The sequence below is a fragment of the Lepus europaeus genome, chromosome 14, assembly GCF_033115175.1.
Source record: "Lepus europaeus isolate LE1 chromosome 14, mLepTim1.pri, whole genome shotgun sequence".
NCBI lineage: Eukaryota > Metazoa > Chordata > Mammalia > Lagomorpha > Leporidae > Lepus > Lepus europaeus.
Window position 1 is genome coordinate 84092503 of NC_084840.1, and position 20917 is coordinate 84113419.

Sequence of the window (20917 nt, forward strand, 5' to 3'; positions counted from 1 at the left end):
GCTGATTACTTGAGCCATCACCATTGCTTCCCAAGGTCTGCATTAGCAGGAAGTTCACAATCTTGAGCAGGAGCCAGGTATGGAAGGACATTCACATATGGGCTGTGGGCATCTTAATCTGTGAGGCCAAATGCCCACCCCTTAGAGCACTGTAAAGAAGGAATGTGACTTACATGTGTCCAGTACAAATAAAAATTGAGAAAATCTTGATTAAACATTTTTTAGACATAATCTCATGGTTCTTTGGAACAGTACTTGTCACAGTTTTTGTTTACACTGTTTGTGGTTCCAAGAGTCTTGGAGTAGAGAATCTCAGTTGTTCAACTAATTAACCCCCATTTGACCAAGTATACCTGTATAGTACCTTATACCCATTTCTTTATATTCTGCTTTCAAGGCGATAGTTTCAGATGTGAAGTGAACTCCAACTCAGGTAAGCAGAGCCTTACCCGAGAAGACTATTGCAATGGGTGAGGGTGGAGAGTTTGCAGTTTGAAGTAGGACTTGATCTCAGCATCTCGACATTTTGTCTCGGGTCAGTCAGAAAGGAGTTCTCTTCTGTTTCTTAAAATAAAATATGTATTGGGGCAGATGTTGTGGAGTAGCGGGTAAAGCTGCCACCTGTGATGCTAGCATCCCTTATGCCCAATGGTTGATGTCCAGGCTGTTTCACTTTCAATCTAACTCCCTGCTAATGCACCTGGGAAAGCAGCAGAAGATGGTCCAAGTCCATTTCAGCAATGGATGTGGGAGACTCGGACGAAGCTCCTGACTCTGAGAAGGACAGTGGCTAATGGTGGTGGGGAGTGCTGCGAGCAAGGGCATGGTTGCATTTGTGAGTGCTACCTTTGAGATCTGCTGGATATTGGCCAGATGCTGTTCAGGAGAATTATTCTGTATTCTAATGCTTAATGAAAGGCTGTTCACAACTCAAGGGCATGGAGGCCAGAGAGAAGCCTGAGCAAGTTGTTCAACATTTTGTCCAGGTTGGTCTTAGAGGCATCAATGGGATATTTGTATAGTCCATGTCTGGTCTTACACTCATGGATCCTACAAGGAAGGAGGGCTCTTTGCAGCAAGCATTTCTTCTAACGTAAAGAATTATGGGTCTTTGCACGGTGGCTGTTTATTTCCCTGGACCACAGGGCTCAGATAAAAGTGAAAACTGTTGGTAGAAATTGAAAGTGAGAATCTTTAATCTGCTTCAGTACTGCCCAAGTTATATGAAGCCTTCATGGCCTCTGGGAGCCAGGGCATTCCCAGGGGGCAATGGCCTTGGGTTGGGCTCCCTAGAAAAAAAAGGAATCTGAGACAAGGGTTTGCATGCAGGGCATGGACTTTGGCATTGCTCATCGTGAAAATTTTCACGAAGTCAAGAAAGCAAGATGAGTGTGACACAGGGCCCAGCAAGTTTGTGATGTCTACAGAGAAGGAGGTTTGGAGTATAATTAGTTCTACAGAGTTCCCCTCTCTACAGAAGGTACCCGGATGTTGTGCTTCAGATGCATCAGGTTCCTTTGGCTGTGGGCCACTCCTCAGGACATGGCTTTTATTGACCAATGATAATTCCCATTGCCAAGAAGGGCGTAGTTGAGAGGCATCACCAGATAACCTCAGAGCAGTGGGAGGTTGATTTCCCTGCCCCAGAAAGGGCTTCTGAAAAGAAGTTCACTCAACAAGACGACAAGCATCCATTTTCCATGTTGATCTTCTCTAGTCTGTGCTAGAAGTAATGAGTTAAAATTATTTTTTCTTTTTTATGATTTATTTTTATATGACAGTTACAAAGAGAAGTAGACACACACACACACACACACAGAGTGGGAGAGAGAGAAAGAGAGAGAGAAAGAGAGGTCTTCCATCCTCTGGTTTACCCCTCAAATGACTGCAACAGCCAGAGCTGAGCCAATCTGAAGCCAGGAACCAGAGGCTTTTTGAGTCTCCCATGTGGATGCAGGGGCCCAAGTACTTGGGCCATCTTCCACTGCTCTCCCAGGTGCATTAGCAGGGAGATGAATCAGAAGTGGAGCAGCTAGGACTCCAACCAGCTCCCACATGGAATGCCAGTGCTGCAGACCAGGGCTTTAACTTGCTGCACCAAAGAGGCAGCCCCTAGGGTTAAATTATTACACTGGGGCCACACTGTAGTGTAGCGGGTAAAGCTGCTATCTGAAAAACCAGCATCTCCTATAGGTGCCAGTTCATGTACCAGCAGTTCCACTCCCAACCCACCTTCCTGCTAATGACCAGGAAAAGCAGTGGAAGTTGGCCCAGTTGTTTGGGCTCCAGCCATCCAAGAAGAAACTCTTGGCTCCTGGCTTCAGCCTGGCTCAACACTGGCTGTTGTGACCATCTCGGGAAATCTGAGACAGTGGATGGAGGATCTCTCTCTCTCTCTCTCTCTAACTCTTTCAAAATAAACAAACAAGTCTTTAAAAATTATCACGTTATTTGGACTTCTTTATTTAGGTTGTTAGTTCCAGCATGATCCATAGATATAAATATGTGAATCATTACTGTAGAGAGAGTATTATAAAACAGTGTCTCTGAATGGACATTGTATTGGGCTGCTGGGACCTCAGTCCCAGTCCTGCCAGTACCAGTTTTCTCTACATATGTCATTTTTCCAGGAAGAATTTTGGAATCAGCCCTGACTCAGAGCCTTGCTTTGGCAAATAAACATTGTATGATATTGGGCAAGTCAATTACTTACAGGGTCCTCAAATTTAAGTTGGCACTAAAAGTTACCATGAGAATTAAATGGGTTGATGTATGTGAGCACAGTGCCTGCATTATAGTGTGCGCCCATGAAAGATTGGCTGTGATCACTGTTATAATTCATATCATATCCTTACCTACGTTACTGATTTCCTGTCTGTGTAGGTATTACCTGTCCTTAGACTGAAGGGACTTTCATCCACCCTGGAAGTTGAACCTTGTCGGACCCTCGCCAGTGAGGGTCCAACGCAGTCACGACACCTCGGTTCTCAAGGAACTTTCACTTGTGGGGGCAGAAGGAAAGTGGGGAGAGAAGAGGAGGGGCCGTGGCGGTGGCCGCTGGCGGTGGCGGCCACATTCCCCCGCCCAGATCCCAATGTCCCTTTATGCTGATATCGTCCAATCTGATGAAAGGGTACGTATAGCCTCAGGTCGAAAGTTCACCTGTTTCACCTGGTTGTTTTCATAGGACTTGTGGTCGACCAATTGCTGCAAACCATGTAGAGGAGGTTCCCACAGGTGGCCAGACTGCGGTTCCCCACAGCTCCCACTTTTTTGTTATTTATGGCTCGGAGTCGTGCCTGTCTTAGGCTCCCAGCGACGCGCCACCTGCTTCTTAGGTTGCTAGGGGCACTCGCCAGTGATTACTCGTCTTTGGCTACCGCTTCATCATGCCAAGCCATATCTGTTGCTGAGGGTCAGAGCGATACATAGCAAGTATAGCCTGTTAGAACACTAGGTTAGTGCGTTGCTAACTCCTGACTACTGCAAGGATGAATCTGCTGGTTGGGAGGAAGATAATCAATAAAACTATCAGTAGGCAAAGAAATGGTCTCTTCATCACTTATAAGCTAGTCACTTTCTATTGTCAATGAATGTTGTTTCCACTGGGAAGGGTTCCTCAGGGCTTTTTGCGAGGAGTCGAATCCTCCTTTCCAGCATCCAAATGGGTTGGGAGGCCCCCTGTTGAGTTCCTTCTTTGTTTAGAGCCCTGGCTGACACAATTCCAGAGAACATGTCCACCGACACGTGCAAACAGCTCTGGCGTCTTTGCTTCTGCGTGATTTTAAGGAGTTCTTCAACCTTCTGTAAGATTGCAGCTGCCTCTAGGGTCAGCGTACGAGGTGAGGCGAGCTGTGAATCGCCTTCTAAGATGTTAAACAATGGGCGCATTTCATCAGTGGTTAGTTTCCAATAAGGCCGTATCCAGTTTAAGTTACCACATAATTTTTGGAAGTCATTTAAGGTCTTAACTCCTGCGGTGGATATAACAAAATCTAAAGGGGCCACAGTAGTTGGTGTTAACCTTAACCCTAGGTACTGGACCACGGTGCCCTTTTGAATCTTTTCTGGTGCGATTTGTAACCCTGCTGTCTGCAAGCATGAGGTTAGCATGGTAAACACTCTTTCTAGGGTGTCTTCTCTCGTGGCTGCCAACAACAGGTCATCCATATAATGATAGACTTTAACACCTAAACAATGCTGCCGCACTGGTTCTATGGCTTGTGACACATACATCTGACATGAAGTTGGGCTATTAGTCATGCCCTGGGGAAGAACCTTCCATTCAAAGCGCTTATCTGGGCCTTCATGGTTAATGGTTGGAACTGTAAAGGCAAACCTCTGCATGTCAAGGGGATTCAGCTGGATAGAAAAGAAGCAATCCTTTAAGTCAATCACTATGATGGGCCAGGCCTTTGGAATCATCGTTAGTTAACTGCAAATGAAGTTGCTCTAAGACATCCCTCCCCCATAAAGTTACAGGGATAGCACACACGTAAGGTTGTACTTTGCCTGTGGTGCCTTCTTGATCTTTCCAGTCTAGCACTTGCGCGCTTTGGGATGGGGCAACAGTGGTGCCTAATCCTACCAAGGTGTTATCCCCTTCCTGGAGGGGCCATGAAGGAGGCCAGTCTTGTTCGGAAATAATACTAACATCTGCGCCCGTATCTAACAGCCCCTTGATTGCCTTTCCTTTGATAATGAGAGTCCATAGTGGGCGCTCGCCAAGAGTCATAGTGAGGGCTGCAAAATGCTTTCCTTGATTACCTCTAGTATCCTTTACAGGGCTTATTATTAGCAGCTGAGCAACGGGCTGCAATGGCAACAGCTGCACTATCCCCTTCGTAGATTGGAACATTACTTTGAGCTTTGAGCAAGGCAACTGAATAAGCCCCGTTATAACCACCAACCCCTTTCTATTGCCTGGATTCCCATTTGAGGTGTTAATACTAAATAGTTGGTGGCTCGCAGCTCTGTGCAGTAAACACTTGCCGGTCCTTTTGAGATGGTCCTACTCCTCCCATGGTTTGTCCTCTCACCCATTGAGTTTTCGGGCCCCTGGGTGTGGGGGCCCGCCACTTGTTTTTTGGAATGTACTATTCTGGCCACTTGATCTGGTGGGTGATAAGAGCGAATTGCCTGCCTTATCTTGCTTGGAATAGCACTCATTTGCCCAATGGTTGCCTTTACCGCATCGAGGACACAGTTCTGGTTGGCGTCCCGATTGTCTCTGTTCTGTACATTCCCTTAATTTTGGCCATGGCAACTGCTGCGTGCTCTCCCAAGGCTACTTCATCCATGACATCCCTACAGATTTTTTTTTTTTAAAAGTGGGAATGTCCTCGTGCTGCCAGGGTCTTAGAGCCTCACGGCAGGTTTTGTTTGCTTGTTCATAGGCTAACCTTCGGACTAAAGGCATAGCCTCATCCATGGTCTCAAAGATATTGCCAGCAGCCTCCATTAATCTGTTCACAAAATCAGCATAGGGCTCTGTCGGGCCTTGTGTAATTTTGGATAAGCTGTGTCTGATCTCCCCCTTCCTTGGAATGACCTTCCACGCCCTCCGGGCTAGTTCTCTCACTTGCATCAAAACCTCATTAGGGCAACTAGCCTGGGCCTGTTCATCATTAAAAACTCCTTCCCCATTTAGCATATCCTCATTCCAGGCTGGCTGACCATTCCTAGCGTTATCATGGGCCTGAGCCCTCGCGAGCTCTCTGTAAGCCGCGGACCAGAGGAGGAAGTCTCCCCCACCAAGCACTGCCTTAGCTAGGTTCCTCCAGTCCTCTGGGACTAGTCCATTGGTACCTGTTATCTAGGACCGCTTTAGTAAAGTTAGCATGTGGTCTACATAATTGTACTGATTGTTGTAATTCCTTTAACAATTTATGGTCCAGGGGGGTCCATCCCCGGTTGCCCTGCGTGTCCACTATCACAGGGAAAGCCTGATTTATGTGGTGATATTCTTCCCACTTAGGGGGAGTGCCTCGTCCTCCTGCCAGTTTTTCTTGAGGAGGTTCCGGGGAGAAGCCCCCCCTTTTGTCTCTTTTGTGGAGGAGTCATCCTCCGGAGGTGGAAGAGTCTTGGTTAAGGTGACCGGTTGCCATGATGGCCGATCCTGCAAAGTTAGGTTAGCCAGTTTGCAGTAACACGGGGGAACTCCCCCTATGGGCAAATGTGCCGAATAGGGGGGTGCAGAAGGAAGGGGTCTCTCATCCTTCCTATCTCTGTCCAGACCCATGTTGGTCCTCTCTGTCTCCGCCCTCTTTGTCTCCATCTAGGCTCCCAGATTGAGATTTCTCTCTGTGTTTCCTCTAGTAAATCAGCCCCTTCATCTAAGAGGGTTGCTATTTCCTCTGAGTCATTACGGGGAGTTTGGTCGATCAGTACGTCATTGTTCCTGTTCTAACTCACCGCTTTACAGCGGCCGCTTCACAGGCGTCCCCGCTTTTTTTTTTTTTTTTTTTTAAAGACAACTTGGTTGTCGAGGGATCACTTTTTCCACGGTACCAACCCTAGGCTTTTTTATATCACCCGCCTAGATTCCTGTGTCATGCACGTTCTAATTTTTCTTTCCTGCTTCCAGCAACCGGTACAACTATCCGAGTCACGGCACCATTTGTCGGACCCTCGCCTGCGAGGGTCCAATGCAGTCACGACACGGTCACTCTTTCTCGGTTCTCAAGGAACTTTCACTTGTGGGGACAGAAGGAAAGTGGGGAGAGGAGAAGAGGAGGGGCCGTGGCAGCGGCTGCCGGTGGCAGCGGCCACATCCCCCCGCCCAGATCCCAATGTTCCTTTATGCTGATATCGTCCAATCAGATGAAAGGGTATGTATAATAGCCTCAGGTCGAAAGTTCATCTGTTTCACCTGGTTCCTTCTAGTTGTTTATGCAGAGTCCATCCTGTTTCATCTGTTTCACCTGGTTGTTTTCGTAGGCCTTGTGGTCGACCGATTGCTGCAAACCATGTAGAGGAGGTTCCCACAGGTGGCCAGCCTGCGGTTCCCCACAAACCTCTCTTGGATAATCCAACATATCATGTAGTTCTACAGAAACTGACTGTCCATATGCATTTCTTGATAGCACATAGAGAAAGATTCCTGCTGAAGATGTGGCTGCATCCAATTGTCATCCTCTCAATGTGAATTGCATGGTTTATGCCTCTCTGTATACTTCCTGTGGGTCAGGTAGGAGACAACAAGACAGTAATATGCTCTGGGGATTTTAAATATCAGCCTTTAATATTCCCCAAATGAAGGAAAGAATAAAGTGGGATGAGTCTGGGATGCTGTGATTTTAGACATTAAGCAGAGCCATGTGTTTTGTTTACTTGGTTAAGCTAAGCAAATGCACCAACAAGACAGAACATGAGGGTAGTTCAAAGGATTTGTGGAAAAATGGAGTTAAAAGGAAACTGTTTTGGTATAGTTTTTCTCTTCATATGCATTTTTCCATAAACATCATAAAGTCCCCCTCATAGGTGAACCAATGGCAAAGGAAGACCTTTCTCTCTGTCTCTCTCTCTCTCACTGTCCACTCAGCCTGTCCAAAAAAATAAATAAATAAATAAAGTCCCCCTCATAGAATCCAGAAACAGACTCTCTCACTCCACTGTGTGTGTGTGTACACACGTATATATATATATATATATCACATATAGATCTATATATCTACACATATACAGACATATCAGGCATCAGATATGATACAACATATCAGATATATATATATATATATATATATACAGTTGATTTTTATAAGCACAGACTAGTGAGGAAAACATAGCCTTTCTAATAAATAATTCTGCAACAACTAGCTTTACATGTGCATAAAATGATAGTTTTCATCTCTTCCTTGTATTATATAGGCTCTATATTGATCATAGTTCTCAATATGAAATTTATAACTATAAAACATTTGGGCAGAAACAAGATAGGCAAAGCACTGAGAAGGGTTGGGAACTGCAACTACAGCGGGGCATTAAGGCATTATGAAGTGATAGGTATGTTCCGAATCCTCACTGTTGTGATGGTTTCATGTATCTGGGTCAAAACAACAAATTGCAGCATTTAATTATGGACAGTTGGTTGTATGCCAATTATATATCAATAAAGCTGTGAAAATGTGAAAAAAAGGAATAACACTGTATAAAAATAAAGGTTAGTTTGTAAGCAGTGCTCATAGATTATGACAAACATGGGAGTTTATCAATGACCTCAGTGTAAAATCCTCACAGCTCCCTATGAATAACCCTCTGAAATAGGGAGGATTTTGTTCTCTTGATAAACTGGATGTATATTCTACAGTGAAAATCAAATGGAAAAAAAAAAGAATAGAAAAATATCTCAAACTGACCTCAGAATGATTTTCATTCTGAATTGAATTAAAAAGTTTTTCTTTAAAGTATCCTAAATTTAAAAAAATGCTGTACCTGTAAAAGTGATAGCAAAATCAGTCATGCTTGTAGAGTGTTTTTCTTTTCTTTAAATTGTTGCTGTTAGAATAAAAGTTTAAAATATAGTCAAACATAAGATATTCATTTGAAAAGCACCATGCATGCCATATTTAACATAATTATAACTTTTTCATATTTTATTAACAAAAAAGTCATATTACGATAGCAAGGCATATTAGCATATTTATAATTTTACCCTTTGTGCCCAGCCAATAACTTGCAAGCTCTCTAATTTGAACAATCTTTTGTTTAAATTTAACTACCTTCCCATTGCTAGCAACACCATTGACCTCAATGTCAGGCAACATTATCTGCTCAGTAATTTGCACCAATAGCCTCATTGTATTTCATTTAGCAGAAGGCTTATCAGGGAAAGACAGGAAGAGAGAAACCCACAGTTCTTTGTAAAATAAATGGAAGTAATAATAATAAAAAGATAAGACTTAAGGAAGCAGATTGAGAAAGCTTGTGGACAGGTGGCAGAGGGACTGATACTTGGTCATTTGTTGCAATGGGAAATTCAGGAACACAGCAGGGCAACTGCAGTAGTGAGTGGCTTTAGGGCAGAAAAATGTGGGCCGCCATCTCTTGTTTTCAGTGTCTAGGAAACCCCATTTCTGGCTTTTGGGCTTTGAAATTCCAAATCAGATTGTTGTTTTGAGTTCCAGTTACTCAGCTTCCAGTTCTAGTTTCCTGCTAATGCACCCTGGGATGTAGCAGATGACAGCTCAAATGTTTGGGCCCTTGCCATCCAGTAGGAGATGCAGATGGAATTCCAGGCCCACGGCTTTGGTTTTGTCCAGTTCTGGCAGTTTCAGGCATTTGAGAAGTGAACCAGTGGATGGAAAATACCTCTCTCTCTTTTTCTCTCTGACTCTGCCTTTCAAGTAGGTGAAAATAAATAAACATTAAAAAGGTGCAGTGGTATAAATACCATATAAAGCATATAAATGAGAAAAAGAATTAAGATAGTTATAAGGCCTTTGAACACTTGAAAGGAACTCTTGATGTATGCATCAGTCCTTCCTTTTTTCAAAAAGTCTTCATTTAATATTGCATTTGTGTTTGCTACTGGAAAAAGTCTTTGCTCTCATGGAATGTGCTTGCTGGGGAGTCTAGAAAGAAAACTAAAAATTATGAATAACAAAACTACTTGACAGTGATAGCACAGAGCACAAGAAAATAGGGCCATATGATGGAGAAGGGCTATGTGCTCCATGTGAGTGGGGAGTCAGAAAGGCCTCTGTGAAAATGCAGCTTTGAATGGCAAAGGAGAGGCACACACACAATGATGAAGACCTATCAAGGAGGGAGCTGGTGCCCAGTGCTGAGCAGAGAAGCAAGGATGCAGAGGAGGGCTTGAAGGAGCTGGGTGGACTGTGAGCAAAAGCAAAGGTAAACACAGCCTAACACTAGTTCAAATGGTGTAAATTTATTTTATCCCATAACTGACAGTAGTGGAAGAACACAACTCCATCCAGATTTGCAAGGAGATGACTGGTGTTTTAAAGGGAGAAGGAGGGAGTAGAGAAGGAGAATGGGTTGGCCAGGAGCAGAAAGGGAGTTGGTCCAGGTGTGCTACCTGGCTTACAGAAGTTACATTCCTTTTTTAAAAAAAAAGATTTATTTATTTATTTGCAAGTCAGAATTACACAGAGAGAGGAGAGGCAGAGAGAGAGAGAGAGAGAGAGAGAGAGAGAGAGAGAGAGAGAGGTCTTTCATCCGATGGCTCACTTCCTAATTGGCTGCAACCGATCTGAAGCCAGGAGCCAGGAGCCTCTTTCGGGTCTCCCATGTGGGTGCAGGGGCCCAAGGACTTGGGCCATCTTCTACTGCTTTCTCAGGCCATAGCAGAGAGCTGGATCAGAACAGGAGCAGCCGGGTCTCAAACCAGCACCCATATGGGATGCTGGTGCTTCAGGTTAGGGCATTAACCCACTTCACCACAGCGCCGGCCCCAGAAGTTACATTCCTACCTGTCACAGAAGCTGGAAATCAAAGACTCCACTCTTACTGACAATTACATTTCCAAGGAAGGGCTCTCAAGACCTAGAGAAAGACACTCCTGAGTTACAGGAGTTATATATGCAAATGCTCTTTGACTTAGCATGAATTACCTGCTGATAAACACATCAAAGTTTGAAAACAGCGTAAGTTGAAAATGCATTTCATACAGCCAACCCATTGGACATCCACAGCTTAGCTTAGTCTACCTTATACCTGCTTAGAAACACTTACATTAGCCTAACATTGGGCAAACTCTAAATAAGTTTTTTTTTTATCTTTTATTTAATGAATATAAATTTCCAGTGTACAGCTTATGGATTACAATGGTCCCCCCCATAACTTCCCTCCCACCCACAACCCTCCCCTTTCCCACTCCCTCTCCCCTTCCATTCACATCAAGATTCATTTTCAATTCTCTTTATATACAGAAAATCAGTTTAGTATATATAAAGTAAAGATTTCAACAGTTTGCCCTCACATAGCAACACAAAGTTAAAAATACTGTTGGAGTACTAGTTATAGCATTAAATAACAGTGTACAATACATTAAATACAGAGATCCTACATGATATTTTTTTAAAAAATTGATTAATTTTCTATGTAACTTCCAATTTAACCCCAAGTTTTGTTTTTCATTTTCAATTATCTTTATATACAGAAGATTGATTCAGTATATACTAAGTCAAGATTTCATCAGTTTGCACCCACACAGAAACACAAAGTGTAAAAATACTGTTTCAGTACTAGCTATATCATTACTTCACATTGGACAACCCATTAAGGACAGATCCCACATGGGACGTAAGTACACAGTGATTCTTGATGTTGATTTAACAATTCAACACTCTTGTTTATGGCGTCAGTAATCTCCCTAGGCTCTAGTCATGAGTTGCCAAGGCTATGGAAGCCTTTAGGGTTCGCCGACTTCGATCTTATTCAGACAGGGTCATAGTCAAAATCGAAGTTCTCTCCTCCCTTCAGAGAAAGGATGGCCCTGTTCTTTCCACTGGGATCATACTTGCTGAGATCTTTCATTTAGGTCTTTTTTTTTTTTTTCCAGAGTGTCTTGGCTTTCCATGCCTAAAATACTCTCATAGGCTCTTCAGCCAGATCCAAATGCCTTAAGGGCTGATTCTGAGGCCACAGTGTTGCTTAGGACATCTGCCATTCTATGAGTCCGCTGTGTATCCCATTTCCCATATTGGATCGTTCTCTCCCTTTTTGATTTTATCAGTTAGTATTAGCAGACATTAGTCTTGTTTGTGTGATCCCTTTGACTCTTAGACCTATCAGTGTGATCATTTGTGAACTGAAATTGATCACTTGGACTAGTGAGATGGCATTGGTACATGCCACCTTGATGGGATTGTATTGGAATCCCCTGGCACATTTCTAGCTCCATCATTTGGGGCAAGTCCAATTGAGCATGTCTCCAGTTGTACATCTCCTCCCTCTCTTTTTCTCATTCTTATATTTAACCTGGATCACTTTTCAGTTAAAATTTAAACACCTAAGAATAATTGTCTGTTAATTACAGGGTTCAACCACTAGTACTTTTTTAAAAAAATTATTTTTTTTTAAAAAATACTAAAATGGATAAAGTATTACACTGTACAACAACCTGAATATAACCCTACCATTCAACCCAGTCATCCCACTCCTTGGAATTTACCCAAAGGAAATTAAATTGGCAAACAAAAAAGCTGTCTGCACATTAATGTTTATTGCAGCTCAATTCACAATAGCTAAGACCTGGAACCAACCCAAATGCCCATCAACAGTAGACTAGATAAAGAAATTATGGGACATGTACTCTATAGAATACTATACAGCAGTAAAAAACAATGAAACCCAGTCATTTGCAACAAGATGGAGGTATCTGGAAAACATCATGCTGAGTGGACACTAAATAAGTTTATTTTTAAAATTAAAGGCGTGATCATTTAGCCTAGTAGTTAAAGTACTTGTGAATCACATCATAATATTTGGCTGTGATTCCAACTCCATCTCTTGACTCCAGCTTTCTGCCTAGGCAGATCCTAGGAGAGAACAGGCTATTGCTCAATTAATTGGGTTCAAGCCACCCATGTGGAAGACCTGGATTGCATTCCTGGCACCCAGTTCCAGGCTTTCAGCTGCTAGTTTTGGCCCAGTCACTGCAGGCACCTGGGGGGAGCGAACCAGTAGATGCGAAATAATCTCTCTGTCTTTCTCTCTCAGATACAGGAAATATTTTTTTAAGTTAGGCAAAATTATGTAACACAATGCTTATTTTATGCTTAATCATTGACTATCTTGTGTAATTCATTGAGTACTGTTCTGAAAGTGAAAGAATGGTAGCATGAGTACTCAGTATTAAAATACAGAGCTGAAAGTACACTGGGCCTGAAGAATATCTGACACATTGAAATACAGTGAATTGCTGGATGATGGGTATGCTGCAGGAACAGTCTCCAGTTACTGAATGGGTGCTACACCTCTGTGAAGTTTCTCCTTATTGCATATCACTTTTGCACCCTTGTAAAGTCAAAAAAATCATGCCAGGTCTGGACATTTAGTCTACTGTTAAGACACTGCATAAGATGCCTGTAAGGTGGGGCCAGCATTATGGGACAAAGGGCTAAGCCACAGCCTGCAACATCTGCATCCAATATGATCAACACCAGTTCGTGTCCTGGCTACTCCACTTCTGATTCAGCTCCTTGCCAATGCACTTGGGAGAGCAGTGGAAGATGGCCAGGTACTTGGCTTCCAGCCACTCATGTGGGAGAAACCCCTGGTACCTGGCTTAGTTCAGACCCAGCCTCTGCTGTTGTGGCCATTTGAGGAGTGAGCCAGCAGATAGACGATTCTCTCTCTCTCTCTCTCTCTCTCTCTCTCTCTCTCTCTCTGTGTGTGTGTGTCTCTCTGTAGCTTTGCCTTTCAAAAAATAAGTAAATCTTTAAAATAGCAACAACAAAAATGTGTGTGTGTGTGGGGGGGGGTGCTTGGTGCAGCAGTTAAGACATCACTTAGGCTGATGCCTGTATCCTATATCAGAGTGCCTTATTCACATCTCAGTCTTATACTTCTGATTCAGCTTATTGGTAATGTGCACGCTGAGAGGCAACAGATGATGGTTCAAGTACTTCAGTCTAAGTTACTCATGTGGGAGACCCAGATTATTTTCTGGGTTCCTGGCTTTAGCTTGCCTTAGTCTTGGTTGTTAAAGGCATCTGGGAGTGAACCAATGAGTAGAAGATCTCTCTGGTCTCTCTGTCTTTCTGTGAACTCTTTGTCTTTCAAATAATAAAAATAAATAAATAAATAAAATTTTAAATGCCTGCATCTCAATACTGGAGTATCTGGATTCAATACCCAGCTCCATCTCCTGACTCTACCTTCCATCCAAAGAACACCCTGGGAGGCAGAGGTGACGACTCAAATAATTGGGTTCCTGCCAGTTACACAGGACACCTGGATTGTATTCCAGGTTCCATCCACAGCTCAACTCCAGTCATTGTGGGCATTTGAGCAGTGAATCAGTGAACGGGAACTATGTTTCTATCTGGCTTTGCCTCTCAAATAAATATCTAAATAAAGTCATAAATCATTTTAATTTGGGGGCTGTGCTTCTCAAAGGGATAGAGGAAGGACTTCACAATTGTGGCTCTTATTAATAAATACGCCAGAAAAATGTGGCCAATATCAGGAGATGTTCACTAGAATAAATAGCAAATTCTCCTGACAGCCTATGGTCTTCTTAGGAAGGGATTTTAAGGGGGCTGGAGTCATCCTAGGGTTCCAGTCTTGAGCTGTTAGAAACTAGGTTACTCTTTGCTCCAGTGTTGTACTGAGGTACTTAGGACAGATGAGAGCTTTTGCTGAGAGACTGTAGTCCTTACAGAACAAATGAGACCCTGTATGAGTAGAGGCTCTGATGTACACTGTCCAAGTTTTGTCAAAGAGGGAATGTCGTCATAGCTGCTGCCTTGGAGGAGGTCACCTCTTGCTTTTCTTCCTTTGCCCAACACAGAGCACCACAGTCGCTGTGCTGACTGCAAAGTACACCTCTTCTTGGAGAGGGTGCAGCTTGCTAGATGGAAGCCCTTGCCCTCATGCAGCCTGTGGGCCTTAGATCAAAACACTCTAAAATTCCAAGAGCACGGAAAAACAATCAGTGGTTGTGATTGGCTGTACCATGTCTCCCTCGGTATCAGCCATCTATTGTAGCAAAATTCGCAACCAGCAAGTGGTGTGTTACTATGGTCCAGAAAAGTATAGCTCTGGCTCCCCCAGTGTTCCCATAAATGTCTCTGTATCCAGTTTCCAACTGAGGGGCCTTAGAACAGTTACTGAGTCTCTCTACACTTCAGTTTTCTCATCTTTAGAATGGGATGATTTCATGTAGGAGTACCTGGGTTCAAATATAAGCACTGGCTCTTGACTCCCCCTTCCTACTACCCAGACCCTTGGAAGCAGCAATGAGAGGAGGGCTCAAGTGATTGATTCTCTGCCGCCTTGTGGGACACCTCAATTGCATTGCTGATTCTCAGCCTTTGCCTGGACCAGATCCAGCCAATGTGGGCATTTGGGGAGTGAACCAGCAGATGCTAGCACTCTATCTCTCTCTCTTTATCTCTCTGCCTCTCAACTAAATACACATTTTTTAGAAATGGAGGTAACGATAACACTTTCTTTCTTTTTTTTTTAAACTTTTATTTAATGAATATAAATTTCCAGTGTACAGCTTATGGATTACAATGGCTTCCCCCCCCCCCATAACTTCCCTCCCACCCGCAACCCTCCCCTCTCCCGCTCCCTCTCCCCTTCCATTTGCATCAAGATTCATTTTCAATTCTCTTTATATACAGAAGATCAATTTAGTATAAAGATTTCAACAGTTTGCACCCACATAGAAACACAAAGTGAAACATACTGTTTGAGTACTAGTTATAGCATTAAATCACAACGTACAGCACATTAAGGACAGAGATCCCACATGAGGAGCAAGTGCACAGTGGCTCCTGTTGTTGACCCAACAAATTGACACTCTAGTTTATGGCGCCAGTAATCATCCTAGGCTGTCGTCAGGAGTTGCCAAGGCTATGGAAGCCTTCCAAGTTTGCTGACTCTGATCATATTTAGACAAGGTCATAAAAGACAGAGTGAGGATAGTAACCAATGATCCTAAGAGTGGCATTTACCAGGTTTGAACAATTATACAGCATTAAGTGGGGAAGAGGACCATCAGTACACACATGTTGGGAGTAGAGCCATTGGTGGTAGAGTAGAGGTTATGATTACAAAGGAATGAGGCCCAAGTGCACTAGACAGGGCCTAGAACAAAGGACAGAGTCATTATTAGAGGAGCTAAGAAAGGTGCTGTCTAAGCTACAATTAAGTTTTCTGATTGAGAGGCAAATAGAACCTGATAGAAGGGGCTTGATAATAATCTGGTGGGCTTTAGGCCTTGTAAATTCAGAGGCCCAGACCTATCTATCTCTTCACATGGGGTATATCCTAAGGGAGGTGTGAACCTCCTAGGGGAAGGCACTCTGTTGACTTTCATTACTTGGCTGGCCTGGGAGGAGAGCTGGCCAGGTAAAGGCAGGTGGCATCTCTAACAAGAAATTTACAGTTCTGCCTGCAATGTTGCTGACCCTACTTGACCATCCCCTCAGCTGCAGTGGTCCCTTTGGAAGTTGGGCTGAGTGAAGGGCTTTTCAGCTTAGAGCCAATAAGATCTGTGGCTCTGACCTGGGCATCCTTCGACTCCAGGGCAGGTCCATTTCCAGTGATCCAACTCTTGGCAGAGCTGCCAGGGCTCTTCACAAGCTGACTTCTGCTGAAGCCCAGGCTTACCACATTGAAAGCCACTGCAGTGGACTGGCCTGTTGGGTCTCCTTGAGGGCAGATCACTGTACAGATCAGCCAGTAATAGGCCTGCCACACATTGCTTCTGATGCCGAGCTTTCTTTTCCTCCTGGTTTGTGTTAAAGCAGACCAGAGGATGCAAGTCAAGGGAGTGCCCGTTTCCCATCTCTAATCTTCGGTGGCCTGAACTACAAGTCTATAGTCACAGGCATGTTCTGTAGTAGTTTTTCTAAGGTAGACAATGCCCATGAGGAAAATTATATTCTCACTTTAAAGCTTTCTTTCCCTTTGGTCTGAAAGGGAGGTTTTTTCTACTTACTGTATACTTCACTGATGGCGAAGTGAATCTAGCTATGAGATTATTATTTGAGTTCTTATTTTGGCTATGCTATTGCAGAAAAATGTTAGCCATCTCTTTTATAAGGTCTAAAGATTAAATTGTGCATCCTACAGATTCCTTCATAATAGAGTTAGTTTCCTACCTTGAAGAGAATAGAGAAATGAAAGAACAAGTTGGGCTTAGAATAGAGAAATGATGGCCGGCGCCGTGGCTCAAAGGCTAATCCTCCGCCCTGCGGCGCCGGCACACTGGGTTCTAGTCCCGGTCGGGGCACCGATCCCATCCCGGTTGCCCCTCCTCCAGGCCAGCTCTCCGCTGCGGCCAGGGAGTGCAGTGGAGGATGGCCCAAGTGCCTGGGCTCTGCACCCCATGGGAGACCAGGATAAGCACCTGGCTCCTGCCATCGGAACAGCACGGTGCGCCGGCCGCAGCGCGCCACCGCGGCGGCCATTAGAGGGTGAACCAACGGCAAAGGAAGACCCTTCTCTCTGTCTCTCCCTCTCTCCCACTGTCCACTCTACCTGTCAAAAAAAAAAAAAAGAATAGAGAAATGAGGGAGCAAGTCCTAGATCGCTTTCTGACAATTTAAAATTATAAACTCATCAACCAACAAGAGGCACTTGCTTACTTCACAGTATTTTTGAAAGCACCTGTAGGATTTTACAAGTATTTAACCCTTTAAGCCTCTGGGGCTTTCTCATTAAGATAACTATCATGTCTCCAAAATATCTGGTTGAAATAAGATTTCTTAAAATCATGACATAACATAGACCAAATTTCATCATTGTTACAAGGTGATTATTCAAATTTTTTGAAAAAAGCACATATTTAAATAACCCATAGCTCTTACTAAAAATTCAGCTGTTTTTGAACAATTAGAATTTAACAGACATCAAGAGAACATAATAGATTACTTTAACACATTGCTTTAACAGAGCATCAGAGTTTAATTCTATGTCAAAGAGAAATTGAGCTTCCTGTGATCTTTTGCTGTGAGGTTTCCTTCCTTTACCTTCTTTCATATTGGTGACCATGTTTCTGTGTTTCTGTGTGTAACACATCTTTAAGCATCTTTTGCAGGGCAGGATGAGTGGCAACAAATTCTTTCAGTTTCTGTTTGCTATGAAAAGTCTTAATTTCACCTTCATTCACAAATGAGAGCTTTGCAGGATATAGTATTCTGGGCTGGCAGTTTTTCTCTCTTAGTACCTGGGCTATGTCTCGCCATTCCCTTCTAGCTTGTAGGGTTTCTGATGAGAAGTCTGCTGTGAGTCTAATTGCAGATCCTCTAAGAGTGATCTGACGTTTCTCTCTTGCACCTTTTAGGATCTTTTCTTTATGTTTCACTGTGGTGAGTTTGATTACAACATGTCGTGGTGAGGATCTCTTTTGGTCATGTTTATTAGGGGTTCTATAAGCTTCCTGTACTAAGATGCCTCTGTCCTTCTCCAAACCTGGGAAATTTTCTGCTAGTATCTCACTGAAAATGCCTTCTAATCCTTTCTCCCTCTCCATGCCTTCAGGAACTCCTAGAACCCGAATGTTGGGTTTTTTAATAGTATCCTGTAGATTCCCGACAATATTTTTTAGATTTCTAATTTCTTCTTCTTTTCTTTGGTTTGCCTGTTTCCTTTCCTGTTCTCTGTCTTCTAAGTCTGATATTCTCTCTTCTGCTTCGCCCATTCTGTTTTTAAGGCTCTCTAATGTGTTTGTCATTTGATCTATTGAACTCTTCATTTCATTATGATTTCTAGTCACTATCAGAGTTTCTTGTTCCACTAGTTGTTTCATTTCATTTTGATTCCTCCTTAATATTTCACTTTCACGAGAGAGATTTTCTATCTTGTCCATGAAGGATTTCTGTAGTTCAAGAATTTGTTTTTGAGAACTTCTTAATGTTCTTATCAATTTTTTGAGATCCGCTTCTTGCATTTCTTCGATCTCATCATCATCATAATCTTGAATTGGGGTGTCTTTTTCATTTGGGGGCGTCATAGTGTCTTCCTTGTTCTTGTTAGCTTGGTTTTTGCGTTTGTTGTTTGGCATGTTGGAGATATTTGGTTTCTTCACTGTGGTGTTTTTTCTTGTTACACTATGGCTCTATACAATAAGACTTTCATCACTCCATCTAAGAGGAATTGCAGGCATACAGGGAAGATGGTCAGATTGTACATAGCATTGGGACCCACAATCTGCAGCTATCTCTGGAAGCCAAAACCCAGCCTCTTCAGAAGATAATTCCAAGCAGTCAAGACTCTATCTTTAACATCTGAGAATCTCCCTATTTTTGGTTCTTCCTCCCCTTAGAACTTAGTACCAAGCAGAGAAAGATATATTCCACTAAGCAATCCGAGGATCCACAACTGCTGGTGAACACCCCAGCCTCCCAGGCCTACAGACTCCATTTAGGCTCCCCTGAAGCCCTTCCTCTCTCTCATCACACAGCTCCCCCACTTCTCTCCATGTCTTTGAATACAAGTGGCTATGTCAGACGACCTGCCAGAGCAGGCCCTGAATACTTAGCCCTCTTGTAGTCTTGTCTGGGTAAACTTTATTAGATTATGTCTACGTAGTGCCTAGAACATAATAAGTGCTCAGTCAAGGTTAGCTATTTGACAATCTTAATCAGATGTGTCTGTGAACATTTCTCAAACACTTGTATGTTGGGCAATTCAAAATTTCTTCCTGTGTGTTTGTCCATTCAGAAGATGATGAACTCACGACATTAAAGTGTAAATAGATATATTTGTCGAAGAAATCTGGGTGGGTGGGGTGGGTGGAGAGAAGTGCTATTTATAAGAATTACAGTTGATCTGGTATTTAAGATACTTCTAGAATAACTTGTGTTTCTTCTTTTTGCAATAGAATGATAACTCCATTTTGGGTGAGAGTTTATAAAGAAATAGAAAAAAGAGGATAAAAATTAACTAAAAATCTGATAAGCAGTTTCCTTGAAAAAGTCATAGCAAATGGCCAGTTAGGTGGCATGCAGAGTACCAGAGAACTGAGATAGATGGCTTGGATGGAGGGAGGGTCATGTGCAGGAACTTGGGTGTTGAGAGAGAAAAATAAGTGTTTCCTCGTTTTTTTAAGGCCTTTAAGTTGTGTGCTGGGTGATGCCTCTGGCTTTCCAGCTCTCAGAACTCCAGTAAAATTTGTCTGGCTCTATGTATTTCACAACTGAACAAGATCATGTAAAAGGACAGTGTCCCTTATCACAGGATCATTACCAAGAGACTCCAAGGTGTATCAGATGAGAGCAAGCCTTAAAACGTTTGCATGGTTCAACTGAGGGACAGAGACAGGATTTCAGAATCCACAGGTGGGATGCCACAATTCCCAATCACACTGGAAGGAAGACTTGATTCAGTTTTATTTAAATATCAAAGGACAGAGTGATTCCAAATGACATTCAATTAAATTTAAAGACAACCACAAAATATAATAAAATAGAAAAATAGCTGATCTACAATGATCTTTGAAGCTACATTAAAAGTTTACAGTTTTTCTGCTGGATTCTACTCAAATGTGTAGGTATCTAATGTTATTGTGGTTTTTGACCACAGTCTATTATTTCTGTTATATTCAGACCACAGAACTCACTGTTGATATAATTATTTTTTAGTATTAGGTATTATTAACAGTCTAAAATATTATAGTGCAAATTTCTTATACCACTAGAAACAGAAGGAAATCAGAAGAAAACAAACCAGTGAACACATGCACAACACACACACACACACACACACACACACATATATATATATAGTTACCTTTGCTAATTTGTTTAGTGCCATTTTTCATATATAATCCCTGGTAGGGGATATCTTGTTCTGAAATTTTTATTTATTTTAGCCTTAAGCAATGACTGAGAAAAAGGTGGAAATGTAAGCTTTCAATATTATGAATTATTTGTTAGGAATGTAAAATGCTGATTTTAGTAGTAGCTGTCAGAAAAGTGTGGGGCCATAATTTTTGAAAATGTCAATAGAACTGCAGCATCACTGTTAGCTCTGTGGTCAATCAATAATGACAAAGGCACCATGAGGGAAATAACAGGGCAAAGGTTTTGAATGGCACGAATTCAAACTCAGTTCTGCTATTTACTAATTATCAGACCATGTTCATTTGTAGACCTCATTTTCCTGATGAGAATGGATATTAATAATTACCCTTCAAGAATCATTTCTGTAGAAACATATAATATGCCTAGCTCAGTGCATGGCACATGTAGACACCAAATAAATGGCCATGAAT